Source organism: Tympanuchus pallidicinctus, unplaced genomic scaffold, assembly GCF_026119805.1.
Source record: "Tympanuchus pallidicinctus isolate F22 unplaced genomic scaffold, pur_lepc_1.0 scaffold22, whole genome shotgun sequence".
In the NCBI taxonomy this organism is placed as follows: Eukaryota; Metazoa; Chordata; class Aves; order Galliformes; family Phasianidae; genus Tympanuchus; species Tympanuchus pallidicinctus.
In genome coordinates, this window is record NW_026294739.1 from 35981572 (window position 1) to 35989535 (window position 7964).

The 7964-nt window shown below is 39.7% G+C and overlaps 1 long non-coding RNA gene across 3 annotated transcripts in view; it reads left to right on the forward strand.

Moving 5' to 3' along the window:
• Positions 1 to 7964, forward strand: part of LOC128082113 (uncharacterized) — a 124450-nt gene that overhangs the window by 109088 nt on the left and 7398 nt on the right. For all 3 annotated transcript variants that reach the window (XR_008207551.1, XR_008207550.1, XR_008207549.1), the window contains one exon: positions 393 to 5143. This is a non-coding gene — a long non-coding RNA (uncharacterized LOC128082113). The remainder of the gene's footprint in view (positions 1 to 392; positions 5144 to 7964) is intronic.

Consider the following 7964-nt stretch of genomic DNA (forward strand, 5'->3'; position numbering starts at 1 on the left):
AACACTGATATTGTAATTAAAGCTGAGGAGATGGGGTTTGTACTTATTTCCTACTGCTGCCTGTGAATATTAATTAGCTCATGTAATCACCTGACCCTAGCAATAATCAACTCTGTTAGTCAGAGCAGGAGGGAAAATGTTAATTGCCCACTAAATATTTATTGAGGAAGCTGAGATTAAAACAGCCCAGTTGTAATGGAGAACAGAGCAAAAAAGAACAGAATCCTTCCAGTCTCTTCCAGCATCTGCTTCATGGAGGACAAGGACACTTGCACCACGAAGAAGACAAAAAACACACCTGATTTGGCACACAAATGAGAATTATAGTCTAAAGAGATCTCAGGTTTCTGATGACAGCTGAGATGACTTTTTGTTGCTTGTATTCCTGCCAGCACAGGCTGTAAGGAGGAGAGGTGATCCCAAAAGGCAGAAAATGTAGATCTGAGCTGAAGGGCATTCCTAAGTCTGGACATCCTGGATATAAACTTATGTGACTGTTCCTGAGGGCTTCAGCATCACCCTCAGAAGAGGAAAATAGCACTTCATCACTTGCCAAGAGAAGGTATGTGGGGAAAATCTTGTCTCTTCTACCAGAGAAAGCCCTAAGAATTAAACTAAGTAAAACTGAAAAGCCTATCCTCAAGACAGAGTGCATAAGTAATAAGTGTATTTGCCTGGCAAAGCAATCCCTTTCACAGTTCAAACCAATGGTGTAGAGTGAGCTTTGGGGATACCAAGGAAAAAGGGGTTTCAGAGAGAGATTTGGATGCTTCCTTTTTAAAGATGGCAGTTTTTAAAGCCATTGAGAAAATGAAGACCTGTCTGTACCTGTAGCATAGTTTAGTAGCTCTGTTTGTCTCCCTTTTAGGTTCTGGTCTTGTTTGCTGCAGCAGCAGTCTTCCTAATGGTTTCCTGATAAAGCTCATTAGAGTGTTCAGATTTTTGTTCTTCTCAAACCTCCTTCAGCTCTTCCCATCACAATCCCCTCCCCAGTCACAAGGCTCTGATCACCTGTGGTATATAGCCTTCAGAGTCTGTGTGGAGGGGCAGACTGTGCTGGAAATGCGGTGCATACTGAATCGCTTCAGGGTTGGCTAGGCAGTAATTCTCAGAAGAGTTGGCAGAGCACGGTGCTGCTGTATGCTGGTGCCTTGCTGCTGCTCTGCTGGAGATCCGTGAGCAGCAACAGCACTGCAAGTCCTTTCTTCTTTCCTGACAGCACCGCAGTACCTGTATCTTAATCAGTCAGTGTCAGACAGTGTCACAGGCTCCGAATGCTTCTCTAAGCAAAGCACAGCACAAATACCTCCCTGCTGCTTGTAGCTTAGGTTACCATTACCAGACTAAGCTCCTGATATAACAGTTAAATGCTCCAGAGCAGCTGGCACATTGGTGCCAACACGTGTGCAGAGCAAGGCACCCCTCGGCCCCACACCAGAAGGTTTCTGTGCTCTCATGACTCGCACTGCAGCTGCCTCTCCAGTAGACAGGGAGACAGCACAGGTAGAGACAGAGCTGACAAAAGATTGCTGGTGTGGCTGATGCCATTTCAGTCATGTACATTATAAAGAATGAGGAAATCTTGTGTATCTTATATCAAAATACTATGTGCTTCTCAGGATATCTGATTTATAACTTTCCTGAATGGCATGGTTGAAATCAGAAAGGACCAAGGGGGAAACCTTTCCAAAATGAAACGGTGACATAAATAAGAGTTTCAAAGGAAGCAACTGAGTAGCTGACAATAGGTAATAATTGTGGCTCCATCAAAGTTAGGGTGGTTTACTGTTCCCAGCGGAGAATCTAGCATCAAAGGGAATCCTAAACCTGAAACACTTGGAAAGAAGTGAGTTATCAGCAATACAAGGTGAGTTCTGTAAAGAACAAAGAGAACATTTTGTGAGCAGGACAGCCTGCTCTGCCCCTACTCAGAGGCAGAGTGGTCTTCCCTGAGCACGCTGAGGTTAAGATTGGGCTTTTAGGTCTTTTGTTGTGTTTGCGTTTTCCTCAAGGCTTTGTACCATTGAGGTATGGGGAAATAGGGCTTTATTTTTCAAAGGGTCATTTAAATTGCATCTGTTCAGAGGATCTTGCCAGAGAAGTCTTCAAGTTCCCTAGGTTAGACCTCTTGTGTTAACAGAAGAATCTGCTGAACCTTGGTATCATAGGCATTGAATATTTACAGCAGTTTTATTGAAATTTTGGTGTTGAAATACTTTACTGAACAACAGCTAACAATCATAAATTTCAGTAACTTGAATTTTAGTTTGTCAATTATCTTTTGAGTGTTCTTCTGATGCTGTATAGCCACTTGTGTGTGGAAGAAAAATAACATTGCTTGGAGCTCTTGCCTACATTTAATTAACGTGGAAGTGCAGAGGGGTAACTTTACAGTAGGTGTTCCAATTTGGCTGGGTCAGTCTGTGTACTAATAGAACTATCTTCATGTGTAGAGGAAGGCAGGCAGGGTTTTACTTTTGTCTTTGATTTTCATTGACAATATTCCTTCCGCACCCTTTAGACCATAAGCATTCACCCGTTCCTGGGGCTGGGTTACAAGAGTGGCTCAATGTGGTATATCCTCTGCAGCATTAAAACCAATCGTACTCAGGTCTTTCTACTTGATGGTATAATAACAATTTTAAGATGTCTCTTTCCACACGTATTCACAAAAGGATGAAGAAATAGTGGTCTTTTTATTATATGCAAAAGGCTATCCACCCATCTGGGCTGTTGTCGAAATGAGACCTTGTTCAGAAACAAGATAATCAGTAAAAACAGTATGCTCAGTTTTCATCTTTGAAATCTTACACAGATTGTGAGTAATTTGGGAATGAGAGAGAAGACAAAAATGCTTGAAGACTGCATATTCAGAGGTCTCAGCTTTAGCAAAATGTTATGGCTTTAAGACTCTGCCTTATAATTCACTTCAGCTACCCCAGGAAGTAAAAAGACGGTGTTTCAGAGGCTGACTGCACAGGTCGTAACCTTCTATACACAATATATTGAGCAATTCCATCATTCTTGCATTGAAAGTGGATTTAGACTGACATAGCAGAATAGAAAAAATGCTTAATAAACTAGGAGTTTTATTACACACACACACACCATCTTGTAGGTATGCATTCAGCAAAGAATGGGTGTGACACTGTAATAGGTACACTAAAAAAGGCAGTCTGTTCATATTAATATCTGCATTCAACACACTGAGATTAAAAAAAAAACTGTTCTCACTTATTCTGTTATTTATCCTGATCAGCTTTCTGTTTGTTTAGAAAGCCTGTTATGCAAAGTGATAAATATGAAATTTAAGAGACAGAATTTTTTTATGAGTAGTGGTAGATGCTGTGCTCTGAGCCAGGTAAGGGATGGAGGAGGCACTGTCCTGGCAAGCATTGGTCTGCGTGCGTGTCCTCTGGTGAGGAGAGAAACTTTCCGTTGTGCTGCCCCTCCAGCTTCCTCAAGAGCAACCAGGGTGAGTGCTTCCAGGGGCCGACTCATCAGCCCACGTGCTGAATCAGCCCAAGAATTTTTAGCTACAGGAGAAAAATGGATCACACCAGAGGACTTTCTCCTTGAAGAGAACTTCAGCCTGTTCTAATCAGAGATGCAAATTACTGAGGTATTCTGGGCTTCTTTAACCATTCTCAGCATTTTATTGCAAAAAGAAATGGAAATGATGGTCACGCACTCTTCATCTTAGGCAAAATCATAGTTAACCCTTTGATGTAATTAAAATATGTGGGGAGGTCTCCTAGACTTTCATCTCCTGGATAAGAAAAGGAATAAAACCGTAGTAGACCCTAGGAGAAAGAGAAGCCTTCCAGCTGCCTCCTGCCCATTTCCAGGTGCCCACTTGAGCTGTAAGAGCTGTGGGCCAACTTCACCAACAGATCAGTCTCAACTTTTGAGACTCTTGGGCCCAGGTGACCCTCTAAAAATCAGGACCAAGGATAGGATGGTGAGTTTTAAATCCAGGGCTTTAAGGCCCTAACTGTTGATTAGAACATTGAACCATCCTTTCATTATAGAGAAGTTCCTCACCATAAGTAATTCTTCATTATCATCACTTGTTTGCTAATTGCTTTTGCTTTGCAGTCTGACTTTCATTATCATGTTGTATAACCACTGCTACCTTACTTTTCAACCATATGTTGTCAGTTGTACTTTTTCTTCTTGTCATTGCATTATTGTCATGCTCTAAGCTGTTTATGAGTTTTGAAATATGAAATTTTGGTCTTGCTCAGTTTTAAGCTAACCCTGCTGCTTAAATGAAGGAATATCACATTTGCCATACAGAGAGATTTATTTAAAAGCCAACTGTGAATTACACTGAGGAATCTGCAGTAAACCATGACAATAAATAATGAGAGAATGTTTGCCTGGAGGACTTGTCCCTAATGAGGTTTGGTCTTAAATAGGCATTCTGTTTGGAAATCAGATACCTTTTGTTTCTTGAGGTTTTCATGTTTCTCCCTATTAAGTAGGGTTTTCTGAGAGATTTTGTTAGTAATTGATCATGGGGTCAGTAATGGTTATGCTTCACAGGAAAATGTGTGACTATGAAAATACTTGGGGGGGTAATGGGGAGACAGAAGGGAAGTTATGTCCTATTTATGTGCAATTCCAATTTCTGATATTTATCTGCTTGTTTGTAACCTGAAAGTCTTATCAAGATAGCACAGTTTTGGAAGGAGGAAAACCCAACATTTCTTAAAATGAGATTATGTTCTTAAGTATAAAATATTATTATTAGGGTTCGTATTTCTACTCTGAAGTGCACCTCCTTATATTGTTACAGTCTTGTGTAGGAGCTGTTCTCAAATGATCTTTCCTCAATGACAGTAGTTCTCCCTCCCAAACTCTTTTTCTTTCTATGAGCCAACCTTGCTGTCTGATTGTTCACTTACACACAGGATCTATGCTCCTACAGAGTTACAGCAGCGACTTGGACGAAAATGTGTCCCAAGTATTCCAGAAGGTCAATCCTCCATTGCTTTGTAAGGTACACAAGAACAATTTTCCAGCACTGTATTTTGGACAACTCTATTATAGGAGAATACATGGAATCACAATGGAGGTATATATGGTGCATGCACAAAGAAAAGCTGTAGGAAACGATGCGTGATCTCTTTTGGAAGAGGTAGGTGCGGTTCTCCTAACTCTTTGTAACCCTTGGTGCTACATATCTTGAAACCGTACGTTAATTTCTGGTCTGTAAAAAGTAGTATGCATTTCCTTAAATCTTGGTACAGCAGCAAGAAATGCACTTTCTATTTGAGCACTGGAAAGCATGACAATGACCATCTAGAGACCTGGTGTCTCTCTCCAGTTCCTTAGGTCTGGAGACTTATTTGCTGAATGCTTCTTAGGTACCAGCAGGTGAGTGGATAGCCTGGTAATGGGATAGAAAGTTACCAGATCTTGAAATTCTCCTGTGCACAAATTCCCACCAATTAAAAGGTAACAGGAGTATATGGCAGGCCACAGTTACCAAAAAGCAACATGTTTGACAGATGGTTTTGGTTGGATCTTTCAGGCTAAATTAACTTCCACCCTGATTTCTAACAACTGTCTGGGATGAAGTCCTCCTCTGCTCATTAGCAGCTTGTTCCCATACTAGGCAGAACTCTCCTTAAAATAGAAGAAAGAGGGGAACAATATTATTGAACTCCTAAATTAAATAAGCTCTCACATGATCTAAAGCAACCCCACCATTACTTACTGCAGTGAGCAGCATGTCCTCAAGTTATAGAGAATGACAGTGGAAAAATCTTTCTCTTTACCTCAGCTGCACATCTGATAGCCCTGAGGCAGAAGACAGGTTTGAAAAGCATCTAACCCTTAGCTGTGCAGTGTCTGGCTATTCAGGTGGTGCATGGTTTGGCAGCCAAGTTAAAAAATTCAAGGACAAAAAAAAAAAAAAAAAATCATTACTCCTTTCCTCCTCACCTTTGGCAACATCTGCTTGAGTGACAAAGTGAAAGAGCAGTAGCTCTACACTCCAAAACCTAGTTTTGTTTCCGACCTGCATTCAGCATGCTTGGTAACTCTCTGCTTTGCACTGACCCAAATGTTTTGACCTCTCACACTGCACAGTACTACATAATGTAATACTCAAGCAAAAGATTGAAAGAGAATGCAGCAAGCTTAACATATCCCTCTGATTACTCAATAAGGGAGAGTTAGATTCTTTAAAAAAAAAAAAAAAAAAATTCAAAAAAAAATATCCCTGGTGGCCTCATTGTTTTCCAGGCATCTTTCTAGATAAATTTTTCCTATGGTAAAATCATTATGAAGTAGAAATACAGTCTCTCCAAGGGCTACCTTGAAAGCCTAGTCTAATATGAAGAGCTATAACACAGTAATGAATCCTGTAGGCAAAATAGGGCTTTATAAAGTGAAGAAATGGGAGAAAACTTTCCATTAGGAGAATGTTGTTTTTGACTGAACTGTATTTTGAGATGTTACAAAGCGAGGGTCTCTCAGAAGGCTGGAGCCCAAACTCTAAACTGAAAAACACTTGAACTTTGTGAAATGTGAGCTCTTACCTGCGTTGTATTTTGGAAAAAGTAAAGGTAGTGGTGAGTAATGCTGATGCTTGAATATCTCTGAAATTTAAATCTGGACCTAGTTTGAATTTTTGCCTCTTCATGGCAGCTGCAGCATTTTTCTGCTTTCATTGCTTCAGAGGCACAGTGCATCTTCTGAGATAAAATAGGCTGTGAGTATTTTACTGCTACAAAGGAAGAATGTCCCTTTCCAGTCCCCTACAGCTGCATCAGGGCCTCTGATTGGTGGCAAAATAACAAGTATACTTCCACCAGAGAAGCATAAAGGGAATCCAGGCTCATATGCCCTCACAGATTTCTCTGAGAACACTTGGTAATTTTTTATATGTAAGGATAGCACAAAGACAAGCCCCTCCTGAAAGAAATCTTGAAACCAGACAATGAGGTAAAAAGGGAGTGAGTAAAAACTAATTCTTAGTCAAAAAAGCAAATTTCTTTTTGAGAGCAAGACAGAACAGGTAGCGAAGTTAGAGATTCAGTGAGTTTAGCAAGTTACAGAAGTATATACACAGTACTGGAAATTGCAGACACCTGGAAAAGAGATTCTTTATTTTCTCAGTTGTAACCATTTGTAAGATGGATTTGAAGCTAACAGTGCAGCTTACTCTCCTATAAGATAATGCGTAACTTGGAACAGCTACAACAAAACTCAGAAAGCACACTGATCAAGTTGGACTGAGTCTTATAGAAATCAAACTATAAAAATAGGGCTTTCTAAATCTTTATAATATAATCTTTATATTTTAATCAACTAAAAATAAACTATGAATTCCCCATTTAGTTTTAATTAGATCTCTGTGTGTAATGGAAAATTTTGGATGTTTGAAATTGCAGCATTTCTACTACCTACAAAGAGATTGTAACATGATTCAGTGCCTTAACAACAAATATATAAAACAACTCATAACAACTGTACTTCAGAATTGTACCTAATTTCTTTCCAGCCAAGCAATAATTTCTGAGAATGAACCTATTCAAGTAGTAAAATTATACAGGATGAATGTCAAAGATCATCTCTGGTCATTCATTTGCAGTTACTGTAGCAGAAGTGGGTTTTGTGGCTTAGTTTGTTTTTGTTCCTTTTTATTTTTTTCTTTGCTTGTTGGCTTTATTTAATGTCTGAAAGTGCCACATGGTGCCCTGCTGTCCAGGTGTCAGGTTTAAAGTTTTTTTTTTTGTTTTTTTTTTTTAATTTATTATTGGCTGAAGAGGTTGGTGGCACCAACACCACACAAAACCTTTTATGACTTTATTTGTTGCTGGTGGTATTTGGTATTGTTTGTTGTTTTGTTTGTTTGTAAGCTATGCCTATGAAAAGCTCTGATTCTGTGCTTCCAGAATGCCTGTAGAAAGCTTTGTGACTGCTTTGCATCAAATTTTATTTTCTCATAG